We start from the raw sequence: 22,428 nt of genomic DNA on the forward strand, positions 1-22,428 counted from the left end.
GTTTTCCCAGATATTACAGCGAGTGCATTAGCTCATCTAGATCTTTGTTGGACAGACAACTGACTTACTTTTCTATGCTTTCTACTGGTGAATGCTTCAAATATGATATTAAAATAGGCAAATAATTGTCTATCTGTCCTTTACTACCACTTCACATACAATTCTGAGTGAACTGTCCTGTAAAAATCAAAAGGTCATGTTAAGTCTTGCTCCCTCAAGCCAACTCTTACTTTTAGGAGACCTCAAAGGCAAATTTTATGACTGCTTCCTTTTAAAACTATAAACATAATGAAACCATTCTAAAAATAATTATGGTATATCACCCAAATAGCTCACAAAATTAAAGACCCAAGAGAAACACTGCCTGAAAACTTTAAAACATTGTTATTTAAATATGTATTGACATATTTTGACCCAAAATATTTTTTTTAAATTGCGAAAACATATGCTAATAATAATTTTTTTTCATGAAGAAAACGACCAAAAGGAAACATGACTTTTGACCTAAGCAGGAGGCTGGAAGCCAGACAACTCATTTTCTTTTTTATAGCTTTTAACTAAGTCATGACTTCTTAAGATCCATTATTCTATCCAAAACATTGGTCTACTCTTCGGGTATCATCTCTTCTAGCAAGACATTCATGAATTCCCAGGCTGGGGAGAAAAAGGCTCCAGTCACACATTCATTCCTAAAATATTTATTGACTATCATGTATGAGTCAGGCAATGAATCTCTGAGGGCCAATACAGCTTAAGGAAGAATATGTTTGGAGTGACACATTCTAATAGAGATATCTACCGTAGATACCTCAGGTAGCCTACACTAGCCTTTCATTGTCTCCTGGTCAAGACATCTTCCCCTGCAACAAATTGTTTGATTTTTTTGTTTGTTTGCTTATTTTCACTTAAATCAATTCCTTGTATATTGTCTTCAGTTAGTAATAGAACAACTACAGCATTATTCTCACCAAGATGCTTCATAGAATTTAGACAACATAATATTCAAGAATATAATATTATTCAACTCATTTTATTAGCTATTGCTTCTCCAAGCATATCCCCAACTCTTCCATTCTCTTTTTATATAAAACTAATTTTCTAGTTCGTTGTTTGTTTTTGCTACTCCTTCTACATGATTCAGCTTCTGCAAATAGTTTTTCTTTTTGTTTTTAAATGAGCCTGGATCTTGCTCTGTTGTCCAGGCTGAAGTGCAGCAGTGCAATCACAGCTCACTGCAGCCTGGAACTCCTGGGCCCAAGTAATCCTCCTGCCTCAGCCTCCCAAGCAGGTGGGACTTCAGGTATGTGCTGCCACAACTGGCTAATTTTTTTATTTTTACTTTTCTGTAGAGACAAGGTCTCACTATGCTGCCCAGGCTGGTCTTGAACTCGTGGCCTCAAGCGATCCTCCCACCTCGGCCTCTCAAAGCACTGGGATTACAGGTGTAAGCCACCACACCCAGCAGTTTTCACAAATAGTTTTTGAAGAAGCTCAGTCTTGGCAGACTGTGCTGGGTTGTCATGCTGCCACTGCCACTGTGCCAACCCTTCAGATCTCAACGAGGCTGGGTGATGCTCCAGAATGGGAGATGAGCCAATCTGGGAGCAGATTGGATCCAGCTTCATTCAGCATTACTACCAGTTATTTCATAATGAGAAAATCCAACTAGGTGCAATTTACATTGATGTGCCATGCCTTACGTGGGAAGGACAGCAATTCCAGGGGAAAGCTGCCATTGTGGAGAAGTTGTCTAGTCGTCCCTTCCAAAAAATCCAGCACAGCATCACAGCGCAGGACCATCAGCCCACGCCAGCTGCATCATCAGCCTGGTTGTGGGCCAGCTTAAGGTGGATGAAGACCCCATTATGGGGTTCCACTAGATAGATGTTCCTGTTGAAGAACATCAACAATACTTGGGTTTGCACCAATGACATATTCAGGCTTGGCCTGCACATCTTGGGCTGATCTCTTCCCAGCCAGGCAGTCATGCTGTTTCCTCCTCCATCCTCTTTCCAGTACCATTCACACTCCTCCAGATGCTCCATATATCATGCCAAAGGAGCAGGGCCATGGGAAGTGGGCACAGTGCAGTGCTGTCACCTAGGTGTTGTGCATGATGTTTGGATGTTAGACTAGTTGCATCTGAAGGAAGAAGTTTGGGTTGTACCATGCATGCCTTGAAAGACTTAAGTAAGGCAGAAGGGAAGGAGAAAGCAGCTGCCTCACCACCAGACATTGATTTGTTCAGATGTTTCAATGCCTCATGATACGATAAAACCACAAACATTTTCTTTAAAAAAAAGCAGCTCAGTCTACTTTCTTCTTTCCTTGGGTTCCTTCTTTCCCAAATTTGAATAATACCGTATGATAAAAACATAGGTTTGAAGTCAAATAGAGTTGAGGTTAATAGCCTTACTCCACCAGTTACTAGCTGTGTAATTCTGGAAAAGTTACACAACCTCTCTGAAGCTCAGTTTCCATACTCAAAAATGGAATAATAATATTCATTTAAAAGGACAGCTGTAAGGATTAAACAATAAGCTGCTTAGCATAGCATGAGTTATATACTGAGTTTCTATGGATTTGAGCCTGGTCGCTGATCAGTTTCTTTAGTAAGTCTACAAAAACTTGTGATTAAGAACAGTCCCACTATTTAGTGGAATCAGGCTTCTTCACTTATTTTTCCCATTTATATTCTGGGTTTTCTCTCATGGTAGTCATATGGGCTTGGAGGGAAATACCATCCTTTCCTGGCCCTTGATTCTATCACATTACCTCCCTTTCCTGGTCAGAAGCAAACTTTATGTGTCTTTCTGTTACCAGCTCTCCCCACTTCTCTTGGTGCTCCTGAATAACTGCATCTCCGTCTCCTCCTTCTCCTTCTCCTTCTTTTTTCTTTTGAGTCAGAGTCTCACTCTGTCGCCCAGGCTGGAGTGCAATTCCGGCTCACTGCAAACTCTGCCTCCCAGGTTCAAGCAATTCTCCTGCCTCAGGTTCCCGAGCAGCTGGGACCACAGGCGCCCACCACCATGCCTGGCTAACTTTTTGTATTTTTAGCAGAGATGGGGTTTCACCATATTGGCCAGGCTGGTCTCGAACTCCCGTCCTCATGATCTGCCGCCTCGGCCTCCCAAAGTGCTGGGACCACAGGCGTGAGCCACCATGCCCAGCCCCTGAATAACTTCTTATATGGTTCTTCCCACCCCACCAAACCCAGGGAAGGGTCCTCTAGAATCCTATCACCAACACCAAAATATGTTCAACCTAAAGTAAAAACAATGGCCACCATTTCTAGCAAGAAAGATGGTTTACTTTTTTCATTGGGCACAGATAGTAAACACACACACACACACACACACACACACACACAGAGTCTTAGACAACTTCTGAATGCCCTGGAAAATGACTTTCGACATCCAATATGTAAGATAAAAGCCATAACAATGTAAATTGATGGTGGGGGGAAATGGTTCTCCAAAAATTACACTAGTGATTCTTCTGGGTCTCTTTATCTTTATCTTTGCTGCAGTAATTTGAGATGCTTTATTCTTTCATTAAACATAAATTTTAAAATCCATTACTTTTAATCCAGTTCGGAGGGGCCAACAGGACAGAACACTATTTCTTTTCAGGGCATAGTTCTCTTCTGGTAACAGGGAAGCTTTCCATTTCAAGTGTGATCTGATCATCTCCTACAGTCAAACTATCGACTTTTCTCTTTTGTCATCTATCCTCACTCATCAGCTGCCCCGTACTTTCAGAAACTTTGAGAGCTTGATGACATCCCAACCTAATAAACATACAATATAATCTTATCACATATTTACAAATAATGTCTTTTCCATATAATATATACAGCAAGAAACCCTTCTAAATCATCCATGAGGAATAAACTTAACATGTGTGTAGAGGAAATTAAGTGCTGCTTTTTTTCCCGCTAAGGTAAAATGTGTTATTTGGCTACATTTTTATCCTGAAATAGTCCAAGGAGACGTGTCTACATCATGGACTAATAGATTGCAAAAATTTTCTAGACAATAAAAATGGTGATTTAAATATTAATGAAAAGAAAAAAGTGAGAGCACTTACTATTTATTTACCTTATAACTTCAGAAATATTTTACAATATAAATTATACATGTAATAAAAATTATTTTGTAACAGCCTGTAGACCTATATTTTGGGGGAGTGGTGAGCTTGGAAAAATGAATGAAAGAAGAAATACCTCCTTTCCCTACAGTCCTAGTAAAAGAACTTCAGGGGTTGCATGGCAAGTTTGAGCCAGAAACAAGTATGATGACTTTTGTATTAAAAAAAAGCAAACCTATGACAGATATAAAAGGAAAATTCATGGGTGAAGTCTCCAAAATTTTTTTTTTTTTTTTTTTTTTTTTTTTTTTTTTTAGACCAGGCTTCTTTCTGTCCTCCAGGCTGGAATGCAGTGGTGCAATCACAGCTCACCGCAGCCTTGAACTCCTGGGCTCAAGCAATCTTCCTGCCTCAGCCTCCCAAGTAGCTAGGACTATAGGTGCACACCATGCTCAGCTAATTTTTTCATTTCTTTGTAGAGATGAGGTCTTGCTATGTTATGCAGGGTGGTCTCCAACTCCTGGGTTCAAGTGATCCTCCCACTTTCGTCCCCCAAACTGTTAGGATTACAGGTGTGAGCCACCATGCCTGGCCTAAAATGTATACACATTGGGATGCATTAGAGATATCTCCCTGGTCGGGATAAAAAAAAATTGTATCTAAAATAAGTATGTTTTATTCCTACCCTTGATTTCTTCCTATTTTCCAGTACCAATAACTTTTCAAAGAACTTATAGTAGTCATTTGATATGGTTTGGCTGTGTCCCCACCCAAATCTCATCTTGAATTGTTGCTCCTACAATTCCCATGTGTCATGGGAGGGACCTAGTGGGAGGTAATTGAATCATGGGGGTGGGTCTTTCTCATGCTATTCCCATGATAGGGAATAAGTCTCACGAGATCTGATGGTTTTATAAAGAGGAGTTCCTTTACACAAGCTTTCTCTCTTTGCCTGCTGCCATCCACATAAAATGTGACTTGCTCCTTCTTGCCTTCCACCATGATTGTGAGGCCTCCCCAGTTATGTGTGACTGTAAGTAAATTACAGTTTCTTTCTTTTGTAAATTGCCCAGTCTTGAGTATGTCTTTATGAGCAGTGTGAAAATGGAATAATACACCATTTTTCTCTAAAGAAGTACTTTTCAAATTAAAATTTTCAATGAAAATTAAGTAATTATGTAATCTATTTCTTTTATATTTACAAATAAATAGTATCAAATTAAGTGGAAATTTGTTTAGCTAACATTCTTGTTTACTTGAGGAAGTTACCTGTATGTCCAGAAATATCTAGACTAGATTTCTCTGGCACATTCTTCCTGATGAGATTCTGGACTGACTCAATTATCATTTTACCTTTGAGTTTGTTTTTTTTTTTTAAACCTGAGACCACTTGTTCACTATAAAGAATCCTAAAGAAATAACTCTGAAATGATAATAAGAGCTCACAGAGGCAGCTATTGAAGCTGGGGCAAAATGGAAAAATCATCCAAATGCTATTAATAATCTTTGAGGCAATGAACTTAAGACAAGCTAGTGAAAGCAGAATGGAAAACAAATACAGTTTGCTTCATGAATTCACCTGTCCTGGGTAAAAAACATCACTTTATTGTGAAATAAATATTTGAGTTTCATCACAGACTAGGTAGATTAAAAAACACAAACTACTTGCCCTTCCATTAACATGAGAATTGCCAGGTATTACAATACTGTAGCAGCAGTGAATTTTCCAGACGAACACCAAGAACTGGATCCAGTCCAGATGTGATGATAGCACATTACAAGCTAATTCCTTTAGCTACCTCTTCATTTTCTGAGACTCATTCACAGAGTGGCAATGCCATTAACTCTGGATGAGGTGCTTTGCCCAATGAATACCTCTTGATTAAATCATTGATTGGGCCTTCTCTGCTCACTTCACTCTCTATCCCTGTGGGAAATAAACTCTTGCACAGCATCCTTCAAAGGACACAGAATAGGCAACATAAGCAGTAGGAGCATATACTGACTAAATGAACAAATGACTGAATAAATAGTTCATAAGACATTGAGAGTTAAACTAGCATTGCTAGGTTAGTGGTCATTATCTAGAGTAAAAGAATTGTAAAGTCTAAAGACAATAAAAATATTGATCCATCCAGTAAATTATCCTATTTATTCAATTTAGAAAACTTTGTCTGAAAAGGTAGAATTTAAAACCTTAGTTTATTAAATTTTTGGGAGGGGACTGGTGAGATGTGTACTTATTTGAAAAAGTTTTTCTTTTTAAAATTATCTATCATAATTTTCCGCTAAGAGAACCAAGAGGTATTTTTGTTCTCCCCTGAAGATTATCTAAGAGTATTACGGCTTTGCTATTCAGGGGAAAATGCTAGAAAACTTCTAACCAAGGCAAATTATCTGTCACTGTAAGCACATTTCCTCTGAGGAAAGGAATTTCACGGGAGAAGCAACAGGTGCCTTTTCTTTTTTTTGACGCAGTAGTATACAGCAAAAAGAAGACAATAGAAAAAAGTTGTTAAAATGTGACACAAGACTGAAGTCTACAATACCAACTCTAATTGAAATAAATATCGTACAGAATACCCACAATGCTGAAATTGGGCTGAAATGTTACAACTCAGTAAACAGGCTTTATTTAAAAAAATATTTTTATGAGTCAAGAGATGATATATTAGAAAAATAATGTTCACAAAAAATCTAGTTTTTAACAACTGGCACCACAAAGCACTTATTATCTCTGATTAGTAAAACAGTTTATTTGAAAGCAGTCAGTTTTGAAGATTACAGACAGGAGGGCAAGTTTAAAAACATATGAGGTTTATATAGAGGGCTATTATTTTACAAACAACAAATGATTTAAAATAGTCTGAACTAACATTATTTGGAGTCACTTTCATGTTATAGAACTCAATAAATAATGTTTTTTAAAAATTTCGCACAGTTCTTCTTGATCTACTTGTAATTGTGGGGCATTATTAGTTTCGTGTGTATCATGTTTCCAGATCTGGGTGTTGAAAGATTTATTCATGTTGAGCTGTGCCCTAGGGTAATTTTAGTTTTCATAAAACCTAATTCTACAATTATAACCATCTGAGAAAATGAGTATTCTTCCTACGAACAGTGTAGTAAGAAGATACATTTTTATTATAAGCCTGATTTTCACAAGTGATTATTTTTTTCATTTTCCTTAAACTCCTCACTTAAATTTTTTTTTCTTATTAGACCCTCAACTCACAAATGTTCAACTGTCATAAAAGATCAGTGTTACTGAACTGCCAGCATTAATCTTTTGTTTGAAATGTATAAAGACAAATAAAGGAGACACTGCAAAATGTCTTTGTGCAGTAGAAGCAGATATTGAAATGATAAATAACATACCCTGTAAACACTAGCTATAATGTTCTCGGGTAGAAGAAATTTCTAAATATCAAAGACAGTGGCATCACTGTCAGGTACTCCATAAATAAACCCTGGATAATACCTGACACTGGACCTTTCATTCTTGCAATGCTATGCTAAATAAGCATGCTTCCCTTGCCTGTCTGAATTCTATATGCCCATTTCCAGAAATGCTGCTGCAGATAAGTAACAGTGTCATGTTCATTTTGTCAACTACATACTGATTATCCTTTCCTATCTGTAGTTTGGGAACATTATCAAGGTCAGATGCAAACTCTCAGAAAACCTTCCCTAATGTAGCTATATTTCATAATTTCTATAAGGGGCTTTCATAAATAAACTTTGCAGAAACACACACGTATTTTCCAAGATTTTACCTTTAGGAAAAAGGAAAGGTTTACCAGTAAGAGTTTACTTTTAGGAAAAAGGAAAGACTTACCAGTAAGGTTTTGGAAATTTAAAACCAAAAGGAGAATAAGCCTAGTCATTCATTGTATGCATTTTCATTTAATCTCTAAAAATGTGATATTTGAGGATGACATATCTAATTTTTTTTGAGGTACGTTTACAATGACCCTTCTTTCTCTACCTTCCTAACCGCTTCCTATTTATTTTATTTTGACAAATTACTTATGAAGCATTTGCAACTGATGCACATATCACAAAATTATTTCTGCCAAGCTTCCTCTGTGACCTGCCCGTGGGACATGACATGCTCCAAGATGCATCGCTCTATCAACCCGCATTTTTCCAGGACAATGCAAATTATGACAAATCCCATCATCCTGCATTATGTGCTTCATGCTAATCTCACTAATTCTAAAGAATCAGGAGGGCTTGTTGTTCTGCTGAAGGGCATACTGTCTGATTGAATGATAGGAAAACATTTGCCATCCCCTTCTCACAATCCCAGCTGTGGCCACCACTGCCCCACTTCTGCCAGGCAACCGCTCTTGCTGTGCAACTTCCATATCAGAATTAGCTTTACATCAGCTGAGCTTTTTAACAGGAAACTACACATCACCAAAAAAAGATAGTTCTAAAGTCCAGAAAATAAAAGGCTTTTGGGGGTAAAATGAAAAGAGGAAATAGTATTTTTAATGACTGTTGGATACCTGTATTCATTTCTACTTATTTTAAATGAAGATAAAAATCAAACTTATCATTTCTATGATAAAAGCCAGATGGTTTCTAGACTTAGAAGTTTCTGGCTGCTGGATCACTACAAACGGCTACCTGAGAAGTCTCTTAAAACAGCTAACCTTGAGGACAATTCCTCTGGGCTTCAGAAGGTGGCAGTATTACTACATGAAACAAGCTTAAGGTTTCCGTGCGATTCCATGGCCACATTGCTGAAATAAACATGTTTAATTCCCAAAGAAACATATATTTTATCCCCTGGCATAATTTACTTATAACATTAAAACTCAAACATGGAGCAATTTGTAGCAATAACCATGATTATGCTGTTAGTGGCCCAAATGTCACAGTCTAGATTAGGCTAAATGATACCTAGCACCGAAGAGCTTCTGTGATTTATTTTTTATGATCACGGGTAGAACTTGCATGCTTAAAAGGCTCACCAGAAAACTGCCTTCAATAAATAAAAAAGGATGAAAAGATTGAAAGAATCTCATATTATTGTTCAGAGATGTGATTGTAAAAAATTGTCATAGGAATGAGGCAAATTTTAAATCTCAGAGACATTTTCAGAAAAAGAGGTAAATATCTTGAGCATTTCTAATGTTATGTTTTAGATTCTAAAGTATTTTGCTGAAAGCAAATAACTCATCTTATAAATTAAAATGTATCTAAACTGTTTTGTCCTTTATGAATGTTTCCTGATATGCCAGAACAAAATAAAGGTTTTAAATACATGTAATGCACTAAAATTGATTATTTTAGCTACTTTTAGAAAATGTAGTAAATATAAATCTGCTGATAAATGTTAAGATTAAAATATCCTATTCAAACCTTCAATAATTTACTTTTGGGAGTTCTGGTCTAATGTGTACTTCTACCTGGAAACTATATTGTAGGCTCTTTTGGCCATTATCATACATTAAATTGAAATTGTTATGCATACTCAAAATAAAAGTAAACCACACAAAAGTTGAAAAGGAATGTAAGCCATACTAACTAAAGTTGAAAAGGTTTTGCAATGAACACACATTTTACCACTTACTAAAACAAGGGCAAATTTAAGTCAGCATTTACATCTGTGCCTTAATGGAATGTTGCATAATTGGTTTAATGTTTCAGTGAGTCCTTAGATGAGCTTAATACGTACACAGCACAAATCAACATTAAGGTATTACAAAGAAGAGACAGGAAGATCTTTAGCTTTCTATTTTACTCCCAGTGAGACCCAATCTCCTCAGAGGAATATGACGATGTGAACATCATTTCTGTAAAGGCACTGGGCACACCCTGCACATGCTGTGGCTTGTTGACATGAACCAGGGCAGGCAGACACCAATAATACATGAAGTGCGGTTCAGAGGCAATTAGGATCAGTTGTCAAGGCCAGGCCATTAATGAAAGAACATGTCAGAGGAGCTGGAGACTTCAATGGTTGAGGGCAAGAAGGCGATTTAGTGTGACAGATCGAGTCCTTCCAATGTCCTCAGTGGTACATGCTAATACCAGCCTTAACAACCTTTTGTGGCAGTGTATAATGTGACTAACATGGACTTTGATTCAGCAAAATGACTGCTGCCACTGTTAGTCTGTCTCATTTCGAACAACAGTAAAAGCATTGCTACAAATAATTACCCATTTCCGTCCCCCTTTCTGCCACTTAAAGCATCCGCCCTTTGTGCATGCCATAGTTGTTTGTTGCTAGAAGGTTAGGATGTTTATCACTTTTGGTTTGTGTGATTTTTTTTTTGGCAGCACATATAATCCCAAGTAACTAATTAGAATATATTTTAGAAGGTGAAATAATTAATTAAACCTATCACATTCTCGTGTAGTTAATATTAACAATTTCCAACACAAGTAAAATACGTCTAAAAGAAACAATATCCACCATGTAACTTACAGACAATAAGTGAAGTTGCTTACCTAGGCTCCAAAACCATTAGCCAAAAATTAACCTAACACTCAAAGAAGTGAATGCAGGAGCATTACAGAAAAATCACCCACTGCCATTTTTTGTTAAGTTTCACAATTTGATAGTGATTTAAAATAAAAACCTACATGCCTACAAGCTGAAAATCAACAATAAGTAGGAAAATTATATTAAACATTGGTTACTAATCCAGGTAAATTACAACAAGGGATGGCTAATGGTTTTGGAGCCTAGGTAAGCAACTTCCTTTATTGTCTCTGAGTAACTTACATGGTGGACATTGTTTCTTTTAGACACATTTGACTTATGTTGGGAATCCTTAGAAACTACATGAGAATGGGATAGGTTAAATTACTTATTTTACCTTCTAAAATCTATTATAGTAAATTACTTGGGATTATACATGCTGACAAAAAATAAGCATCACATAAACCAAAAGTGACAAACATCCTAACCTTCTACAGATTTTTATGTTATGACAAAACTCCACAGCATCACACTCTTGTCTTTATGGAGGCCTGTTATTTGTTAATTTTTGGCTCTCCTTTCATATTTTATGCTCATTTGGATAAGATATTCTTATGAAGATGAAAATTAAGTCAGAAGAAAAATGGCTTAAATTTTCTTATAATCTCTTAATGTTCTCACCTCCTCCCAATTTTCCAGGATTTACTTCCAGCATCTCAGCTACAAAAGATGATGTGATATCTTAGGCTTAAGGTGAGAGCTCAGCTTTGTCTGTCTATGAATGACTAGACAGATATGAAGAAGGGTATGTGGATAGAGATTAATGGAAATTATATTATCAGGTAGTTACCTTCTTGAGAGAGATATATATTTTTTCTGGGTCTTATTTTTCTTCTCTTCTGAGATAGTCCTCACTTTATTTCCTATTTCATACACCACTGTTCTCTCCTTTTGCTATTTTGTTCAGTTCTCTTTGCTCACTTAGTTTTTTTCTGACCTTAGTCACTGACACTCTACTCCTGTAATAGTTAATTCATTTCCAGTCTTCTTGCTTCCTCATATAAATGCTTTTTCCTCCTTTCTCAGGAGAGCTTTCAAAACTGAGCCCTAAAAGGAGAAGTAGTGTAAAAAAATTATCAATACAAATATCTAAATGTTCATGTAATCTCAAAAGGCGTTCTCATAAATCATTTTTTTTGATAAAAAGAATTTGGGAAAAAATTACCATGCTAAAAATGTATTCTTTATAGTTGTACCTAAAGTAAACACGCTCCAGACACCTGATAGTGTTATTAACTTATTATTACATTAACCACATACCACAAATGTAAATTGTCTACCTGGTCCTAACCAATAATAAATATATCTCATTCTAAAGAGAGGTTCAGTAGATCAATGATTTACTCTTGGTTATTCTGCAAGATATCTAGCTTAACATTAGCCCTCCAAGTCTGGGTCTGCCATGAGACTGATACTTCCGTACCTTGATATGAGAATATTTGATATTATTTTCCCTGCTAAATGTTCAGGACTAATATGATAACAGAATTTGTTCAACTGGTAACTGGGATAAGTCTTCATTATTTTTTTCAGGCTGCTGGTCTTCATGACACAGAAGTAAGCCTACAGAGCTAAAAGTCAATACTGCAAAGTTAGTGATGATTTTACCCATTGGTAGGATCAGGATTTTAGAAAGCGCCAAAATGAAAATAATTTTATATTTATTCATTTGAATAACAGAAAATGCATATTTTTAAAAAAGAAATGCTGGGAAACTTGCTAATTTTTAGAAAATGTACTTTTTTTTAAAGTGAACAACTTTTTTGAGATGGCTTTTGAAACTCAGTTCAGTTTCTCACCCTTTGCCTGAAAATCTGGCATTTCTCATCTGTCATAATATGTTTACTTTGAGTATAACATTTTAAAGGTATTATTTTGCCTTCTAAAAACTTACTCCTAGAAGGTTTGTTTTCCTTTACTAGCATAATTATATCTAGTTTCTTCAATCATTGTCTCATATTTTAATAATATGCTGCCATTTGGGTACAGCTATAACCATAATAATGAACATAAGGTTCAAAGATCACTAGATATATAGATGGCATGAACCATTAGCAAGAAATATTCTATAGCATAGAGATCACACATTTTAAAAACTCTGAAATTCATTATAGAATTTGCTATTCTGACTAAGGCAGCTTTCTGTGTAATTAACATAAATCTCTTTATAAAACATGCTAGTTTTAATAACAAATAGGGACATTTTCCAGAAAAAATAAAGAATAGAGCACAAATAAAATTATAATATGAATAATTTAGTTATCTCTTTCTCATATCTCATAATGACATTGTGCAGCTATAATGGACCTAAACCGGAACTATTTTCTTTAAAAAAAAAGGCTTATCTCCTTTTCCTGTATGCCATTGAAATTCATATCATCGCTTCCACACAAAAACACATAATTAATCCTAATTGTTTCCAACACTCTGAGCAGGAGAAATGGAGTCTGTGGTTTCTCCTTTTATGTGTGTTGAGTCTTTCTGGCCACAAGGGCACCATTTAGTAAATTACTTCCTCCAAAACGCTGACCAGTGCCCTCTTGGCCTGAAAGAGTTAGTGTAGTTGCAAGAGGTGAGTCATTGAATTCCTTTGTGACAGAAAGATGAAACTCAGTGATTGCTCAGGGGTGTCCTATTCTGCTATTGAATGATGATCTAGCAAGGGGGAAAAATCGCTTCTGAAATGCAGGTCTTAATAAGACAAAGGAAGAGGATGCACTGTAAACACACAGAGGTGGTGGATGTGAAAGGAATATAATGGTGTCCCTGACTGGTGCAGAATTAAATTGGAAACAGAATGAAATCTTCCCTAGTGGTGATTCTTCAACTTTGTTAGGACTTTTGTCCAAGATTAGCTAATTCTGCATCATTGTCTTATTTATCTTGGGTGACACTTGTTAGCATAAGGGGCACAGTTACCATAAAACCATTGGCAAAGCAACCTCTAGGCTCTAAGTCCTACTCAGTAGGGAGAGAGCTTCACATCTCAGCCAGTCCAGTTGTTTGCTCCAACTCTGACTAACTCAGCCCTTTCTCAGTGAACTGGCTTTGGCACGGCCACACTCCTCAAAGTGCCCTAGTTCCTGAATTGACTCCGTATATAGCCAGTCGTTTCCCTGCTTCGAAAATGCTGTAATGCCACTCATATCCCCCTTTCCTCCTACTCCATCCCCAACCCAAATGCACCTCTTGTTTCCTGATCTATCCTACTCCCTCAGTCCTTGAAGAACTATAAAAATTTTTTCCTTAGTTAGGACTAGATTCTTGAGGGAGTTGCCTTTGAAGCTGCCTTAGACTTGTTGTTCCCCTAAATTTCCATCTCATATCCCTCTGGCAATTACTGTTGCTATTAATATAGTCTTTAAATAGTTCTTTGCTTTCAGACAGTAGGTTTGTAGTATTGTCCTTTCAAGATCAGTTGGGTCATGTCCATGAGGATTGAGCTGTAGACCCTACTAGTTGCAACAAGAAACCCTCCTTGCAACTTCAACTTCAACAGTACCTCCTGTTGGTTCTCTTTAGTCTCCTTTGCTGTTTTTTTTGTCTTCAATGTCTGCTAACTCTGATTGTATTAATTCATTAAATTTATCTTTTTGTGCACCTATTGCACACTATATACTGTGCTTGAGATACAACAGTGAACCAAAACAGGTATAGTCCCTTTTACACAGAGCCTAGTCTAGCAAAGGAGTCAAACTTAATAAAACAATCCCACAGATAGACATAAAACTGCAGCTGTGACATATGAGATAAAGATGAGGTGCAAACAGCTATAAGAACTGGATCAGGGAGGCCACTGGAGTGAGGGAAGGTTTTCCTAAAGCTATGAGACTTGTACAGAAATCAAAGAGAAGGCAAACAGCTAGTTAGTCAGGAACAGGATAAGATATGTGCAAAGGTCCTGTTGCATGGTGAGTTCACGGGGCTCAGTGACATTGCCTTTCCTCACAGTCCCAATCCTCCCTCCTAGTGCCATGTCAGCTATTCAGAGTTGAAGGGCAGTTGCTGGAACTACCTTGCTCCCAGGGAGGCTGCTCTTCCTTAACTAACACACCACGATCTCACCTCTATGAACTAGCTAAGAAAACAAGCCTGTGAAGAAGGCTAATATGGGCCACTACCCACTTTTCATTGTGTTACCATCAAAACTAACCAGGCCCACATTTAATTTCAGTCCAAGCCTCCCAAGTCATTTTCATTAAACCCATCTGCTACCCATCTTTGACCTCCCAAAGCCTTTCCCTGGACCCTATGGAAATCAGAATCTCTCAGTAACAAAATCCCCCCAAGTCCACAGTTATTTCTGTTGACTTTTTCTTCACCTTTTTGCTCACAGTGAAGACAGGACTCTAAGTCTGCATCTTTTCCTGAGTACTTCAAAATGAAAGTTGCTTTATCTTTCCCACCCACATTCTAGGACCTGGAGGTAATGTGTCTTCTCTAGCTCTTTAAAATCTCCAGTCTCTTAGAAGCACAAACCACTACCAGACTACACCACCACTTTCATTGTCTTCCTCCATGCCATTACTCCTGTCATCATCTGTGATGGCTTCCACATCTAGGTAGATAATCCATCTGACACTGTGGACTCTCAGGTGTCTGAATTCTACAATACCAACAATCCTTTCCTCCACTCCACACCAATCACTCATTCCCATGGTTACCAGAGCTGTTTTCAGAATGCAAAATCTGATCCATTAGTAATCATAAAAATCAATTTAATGAGTTAAAACCCGTTTTTTTCCTTTTAAGTAACATAGAATAGATTTTAAAATATAGGAGTTTATTGAATGAAGTCAGGTAAATATTGCTTCATAATTTTTTCAATTAGATATTATGTATGTATTGTGCATATTGAGTTGCCTTGAACATCATATTACTTACTATGTCTATTTTATTTTATTTTATTTTTGAGACGGAGTCTCGCTCTGTCACCCAGGCAGGCTGGAGTGCAGTGGCGCGATCTCCGCTTACTGCAAACTCCGCCTCCCGGGTTCACACCATTCTCCTGCCTCAGCCTCCCAAGTAGGTGGGACTACAGGTACCTGCCACCATGTCCGGCTAATTTTTTGTATTTTTAGTAGAGATGGGGTTTCACCGTGTTAGCCAGGATGGTCTCGATCCCCTGACCTCGTGATCCACCCGCTTTGGCCTCCCAAAATGCTGGGATTATAGGTGTGAGCCACCGTGCCCAGCCTTAGTATGTCCATTTTAAAAAGTTTTCGGAACACTGGTTGGCCTTGTCATCACCAATAACCACATTACTTCTAAAATTTTGATTTTTAAGTGCAGATTTGCTAACTACCATCTTCTAATTTTAAAGCCTACTTATTCTAGCTCCCTTCCTCTAAAATTTTTATATCTCTTTCAGACCTCCAATTTATTGACCCTACCACTTTTTACCATACCACTCTCACTCCCAATATGCTCATGTCCTTCTTTATCTGGCTCAGATTCCAAGCTCTATCACTTTAATCATACACATAATTCCTTTGCTCCTTGCTACTCTATTGTATTTTCTTGTCAAAATCCCCAAAGGTACAGCCAACTCTCCAGCTACTTTGTGCCACTATTCAAGTTCCTGAATGTTGCTAGAGAAAAACACATATCTGGAGACAGATTTCACATTTATGATGATAAATTTCAAGCAGGCATTTAATGCTGCCCAATCTTACTATATTTTCCTAGTATTTTAACTTTCTTTTTCTCCTGACAACCATTTTTTATCTCATATTCTCTAACCTGATGGCCTGGCTTCTTATTTCACCTTCCCAATACCAAGTCTACAGCCTGATGAGCCCATATGCTGCACCTTCCCTAGGATCACAATAGAATTATCCCTGCCCCTATCTAGGACTAATGACTCCGCTTCAAGTTCCAACCCATCCTGCCAACACAAAGATTTAGATTCTGGAATTATGATTTCACTGTCCTGTGTCTTCAGTTTTATCCTTTTTCATGAATTATACCCATTGACATAAAAAAATGCTATAATGACTCCAAACTTGAAACCAATATTTTTTAGCCCCTTGTCCTCAACTTTCTGTCAACTTCCCCTTTATAGCAAAGCTCCTTGAAAGTGAAATTTATATCCACTCTTTTCCCTCCCTCAGTTTTTTTTTTTTTTTTAAATCTATTAGGTTTTTATCTCCACCAATCTGTTGAATCTGGTCTTGTCTAAGTTCTCAACAATTTTCATTTTGACAAATCCTGAGGCCAGTTCCTGTCCTTTTCTTATTGTATTCAGAGCAGCATTTGTCCCTTGACCTAATTCTTTATTTTTTTCCCCCAGTCTCTCATTTCTTCTTCTGAGAGACCACATTTTTTTTGGTAAGGAGATTGCCTGATCTCATTAAAAGTGCTATAGGACTTGACCTCTCTCTTCTTCACTTCTCTGTCTTTTCTCTATAGGTAACTTTATTCAGTTCCTAGACTTTAATCTCTATCTATATGCTGTGATTTTTCTATTTTATATCTATAGCCCTGACCTTGAGTTCTAGATTCACAATCATCTACCTGCTTGATACAGCCACTTAGTGGTCTACTAGATACAGTCAATTTAACCTGCTCCAGCCACCCCTGTCAAAAAAACTTGATTTCTCTCCACTAACAAACCCCCTCCTTCCATACTCTTCTCCATCTCAATTTATAAGACTACCATTTATTTGGTGGCCAAGGCAAAAACCTAGGTTTCATCCTTAATTTTTACCTTTCTATCACCAATCATCAGCAACCTCTGTTAGTTCTACCTCCAGATTATCTGCCAAATCCACTGCTCTTTATCTCTTATTACTGCCTCCCATCTCTCCAATCTTATCTCTAACATTTTCTGTTTGTTTTTTAAATGGATTTTTATACTATATTAAAAAACCACAAAATAAAAAAGGGATCAATCAACATATATCTTAGAAGTCCCTCCAAGAGTCTCAGTATGCAACAGTCATGGAGGCTGTGACCTTTTTCCTTCTTTTCTCAGCCTGCAGTTCATTTAAGGATCACCGGAGATGACTTGTGCTCTAGTTCTTAAAATCAAACTTGTTCTGCCAAATTCAAGACCCTGAATTTTTCCAAATTGTAGAAACATGCATTTGCCACCCGTCCACCAAAATACCTCCCATTCGAGTCAATAACCGCTTGAATTGCTGATTTAACTCTCTCAAATTCTAAAAACATCCGTACTGCTTCATCATCAGGGGCACCAGAATTTCAAACAACACACTTTCCCCAACTTTGAGATATTTTTCACATTCTTCCTTGGTTTTAACTTCCAAGTCTTCATCCACCTCTCCCACACCAACCATGTTTCTTAGTAGGACCACTTTAGTAGGACACTTAAGTATTTCAGTCAGTGGATTTGAATCTGACTTCTTGGATGCATCTTTCTCCGTGGCGTCACCCACGATGATCTTGCCACCGAGCTTGCTGGTCTTCTCCACCGACAAGGCGGTGCTCAGCTCCTGCTCGTGCTTCCCCAGACCCTGGCCCTCCCGGAAGCCGTACTTCTGTATGATCTTGTGCGCCACCGTGCCCCCAAAGTTAGTGAGGAAGGAGTTACGCTGGGCCGGGTTGGAGATCTCGGTCTGTCTTGTTCCTCGTAAACTGGGGGAGGAATGGCAGTTTTGGAAGACTGTGATCGAGGTCTTGAGTCCTCTTCATAAGGAAAATCTCGGGGTAACTGTCTTTTACTGCCAGAGAAGTGGGTGGGGCAATGGCAGTTCCACCCATACTTGTTTTCCTCTTCTCTCGCTCCTAATCTTCATCTTCATCAGAATCCGGATCTGATCTACTTGAAAACTCACGTGCATCATGTCTGTATTTATGCCTTTTTTCTCTTTCTTCTATTTCCTTTTGTCTTTCCAGCTCCCGCTGTTTTTGTCGTTCCTCTCTGGCGTTTCACTACTTTCTCATAATCGTTAGGAAACATAGGATCATATTCGTCAGCTAAGGGAATCAGAACTTCCCCTGCAGAAAACCCACTGGGAACAGGATCCTTCAGCCCAGCTGGCACATGCGGTGGTGTGTCCACAATTTGCCCGGTCATCTGAGGAGCCACCTCGTTTTAGGTCAATGACTGGGGCAAGAACTGTACCTTGTTTCGTCCTTTGGCTCTCTGCCTGAGTGAGAGCTGCCTTCTTCACCTGAAGCCGAGACTGTAGAAGTTTGAAGTTTTTGGACCAGCCTTCTGTTTTTGAGTCACTGGTTTCGTCTGATCGTACAGGGACATCTTTTCTTCAGTTTAATGCCGGCCCGCCCGCCGACTCTGCCCATGGGCCGCGGTGGCGGCAGCGCGGAGCCGGGGAGGCAGGAGCTCACGGCGGCGCCACCCTCCGCTGAGTCCGCGGGGCGCTCGGCGGCGCGGGGTCAGGGAGCGCGGGCTGCCAGAAGAGCGCGCCCCATCTCTAACATGTTCTTTGTCACTCACTGTGTTTCCCCAATCCTAACTCCTTCCTGCCTCTCCCCAGCTCTTCACATAGATACACCTTAGGGAAAGACTTCCCTGACTCTCTAATCTAAAAATGGATCTCGCCTCAACTATTCTCTATCACTGAGTCTCCACTTATTTTCTTCATAGTATTGAGCAGAATCTGAAATTATTCTTTTTTGTGTGTGCTTGGTATCTGCTTCTCCAATAAAACATAAACTCTATCAGGCCAGGGCTGCATGTTCAGCTCCTAGAATATAGTTCTAGGGCTCAACACGATCAAACATGCACTTATCAAAATATCACCCTGGCTGGACAGCCGATTTAACACGCAGAGACCAGTGAGGAAGTTGCTAGGGCAGTTTGGGTGAGTGACGATGGGAACTTGTACTAGGACTGTGAGCACAGAAGTGGTGAGAAGTGAATGGATTTCACAAATATTTGGGAAGAAAATCATTTGTCTTAGGCCACCCATGCATGGCCAACAGCAAGTGAGAACAAGCTTGGCATGCTGAATGAACAAAAATGGAAGATGGAGCACAGTGAAAAATGAAAAAATGGTAGGAGATGGGGCAGACAAGGGTATGATCATGTAGTACTCATAGGCCACAGTGAGAAGCTTGGGTTTTGTTTTAAATGTAACGGAAGCTATTGAATTGTGTAATCAGATTTACATTCTTAAAAAATCATTTTGAGTACTACATTGAGAATAAATCATGGAGGCGGCGGCCAGAGTAGAAGCAGGCAGACCAGGTAACATGGCAATTGTAAAACCGTAGTGAAAAATGAAGGTAGCTCGGGTTATGATTGTAAGAACGGAGGTGAAAAGCAGCAGGTAGATTCTGAATGGTTCCGGGACTAAAGTGGCAGCATTTGTTTATGGATGTAATGGACAAAAGAGAACATGAAAAATGCCTAGGTTTTTGGCTTGAGCAACTGGGTGAGTATTTATGCTGTTTCCTGACGTGGGAAAAGACAAATGGGAGAGAAGAGGGAATTAAGTCAAGTTAATAAACTATTATGTTGGGTATTATCTTTCACCCCATATGGTAAGTCTGGATATTTCCCACATAATTTTGTTGACTGTTTCCGTAAGTTATGTACCAAGGACAGGGAGTTTCAAATATTCTTTGCAACATTTGAGAACTAAAGAATCCCCCTTGTTCATGATCTTCTGTACCCCTGTAAGCTTACAGGCACACATGGCATCATCATGATGATGAGTCCTGTACTTCACTCCACTACATTACCTGTTTTATAGAGTGCCACTAAGACAATTCAGCAATGTATTCTATCACCATCTATCAAAGCATGAGAAAAATCATCTTCTTTTCAAGTATTAGAATTGAATGATCACACTTGAGTTATCTGAGATTATTTCTTGATCTGAGCAACAAGAAAATGGTCTCATTTCCAAGTTAAAAAAAGGAATTACATGAATCAAGAACCAAAGACCTTTCTCAACACTAAATCACACTAATTATTTTACATAGTACTATGTAGGTTTAGAGAAATTTAAAACCGTATGTATTACTCAAACATTTCTTCCAATATTTATTTGATCACATATTTTAATAGGTAACCATGACTTTGTCATCCAAGCCAGGACACTTACGAAAGTGAAAGAAGGAGCTATTGATAATTACAGGAGAACACCAGGACTGTGCAGACATACTGAGCTCTAAGGTCACTCTGTTTATAACATGATGCCTTAAGAATGAAAGCTCAGACAATATCTGGCTTTATTTAGCTAAGTCAGGTGGTAAAATACGAAGAATAACATGAAAGAAAAATTAGGAATTCTGCATCTTGCTCAGTGACTCTTCTCCTCTTTGCTTTTCATTTAGTTGATTTAAATACATAATTACCAAATAAGTTTTTGAAAAGTCAGTTTATTCAATTAAATTTGTGGTACAAATCCAAATTAAGATTCTTATTTCATTATATTCGGTCTTATATTAGGGCTTAAGAAATCTAAAGAGGATGCTATAGACATATCATCTATACATTAAAAGAAAAATTAAAATAACTTCAAAAACTAGAATAAAAAAATTAGGCCGGGCCTGGTGGCTCATGCCTGTAATCCAAGCACTTTGGGAGGCCAAGGTGGGTGAATCACTTGAGGTCAGGAGTTTGAGACCAGCCTGGCTAACATGGTAAAACCCCATCTGTACCAAAAATACAAAAAATTAGCTGGGTGTGGTGGCATGTGCCTGTAATCCCAGCCACTTGGGAGGCTGAGGCAGGATAACTGCTTGAACCTGGGAGGCGGAGGTTGCAGTGAGCTGAGATAGTGCCACTGCACTCGAGCCTGGGCGGCAGAGTGAGACTCCATCTCAAAATAATAATAATAATAATAATTTAAAAGATTAAAAAACCAAATTCCAACATTTATTGTAGTCAACACATAAAATACATATATAGGTTTGGTAAAAATATATGCATACAAAGGAAATATTTATATATAGAATAAAACCATCATATCTAAAACTAAGACAAATCAAACTGAATACCAAATCTTTGGTAACAAAAGGGAAAAGGTTTCCACCAATGTAAATATATACTTGGGGACATTTATTTTCTCATTTCAGTTATCATTTTCAAACTATGCTGTATTTTCTGTAAAACCCATTTTTCATCTGCCCAATTACTAGCAATCTCTTTTCTACTATCAAAAATGATCATTTGTTTCTTTATTGTAGTAGATAAAACATCCTTTCATTGTTTCAGCTCACAAGCTGTGCAGATTCTACCCACTGTTCTTGCCTCCAGCACTTCACATTATTGGTGTATTATTTCATGCATGCCCTACTCTTTTATCAATTGCTTTTGAAGTAATGTTAATAGACTAGAAAATTGAGACATTTATGAAGTATAGGCAGTGTTTATGAAAAAATCCATAAAATATGACACAGGCAAGACAAGATAAAAGCAGCATTTTAATAGATTATGGCAAAGAGATCCTGTCAGAGTTGACAACTGACTCCTTCGAGTTCACTAATTTTTATGAGATTAATTCTGTGGTATAAAAAATGAAGTTAAATGTCCTAATTAATCTGTAAATAGCACACCCACAATTAAACCTTGTGGCCCCTTCTTGGATTGGGGCTGCAGTGATTTTTGAAAGTAATTATCTCAAATTCACAATGAAGACGATTTTTCTTTTTTTTTTCTCATGGCATTTCAGCTAAATATCCACCTGATTTCAAACTTGAATAGAGTCTTCTCATATACAAATCAGTTTGCAGATTTGTGTGGAACCATATTGATTATATTTGTAAGCTATATACTTATAATGGTTTCTGTATTAAAAAATAAAATTTGGAGAAATGGTGCAGAAAGGAAGTGGTCAAGAAAAACTAGAGTTTCTCCATATTGGGGCAACTCTTCTTTGTTCTACAATTTAAAACCCCAAAGG

General features: G+C 37.9%; 1 protein-coding gene and 2 pseudogenes across 1 annotated transcript in view; 1 reads left to right on the plus strand and 2 right to left on the minus strand.

Moving 5' to 3' along the window:
- The window catches only part of DPH6 (diphthamine biosynthesis 6), a 450,913-nt gene that overhangs the window by 173,193 nt on the left and 255,292 nt on the right, over positions 1-22,428 (minus strand). The window lies entirely within an intron of this gene.
- On the plus strand, positions 1,582-1,965 carry LOC112129058 (nuclear transport factor 2-like; annotated as a pseudogene).
- Positions 12,791-18,812, minus strand: LOC129050471 (splicing factor 45-like; annotated as a pseudogene).

The sequence above is a fragment of the Pongo abelii genome, chromosome 16 (genome assembly GCF_028885655.2).
Source record: "Pongo abelii isolate AG06213 chromosome 16, NHGRI_mPonAbe1-v2.0_pri, whole genome shotgun sequence".
Classification (NCBI taxonomy): Eukaryota; Metazoa; Chordata; class Mammalia; order Primates; family Hominidae; genus Pongo; species Pongo abelii.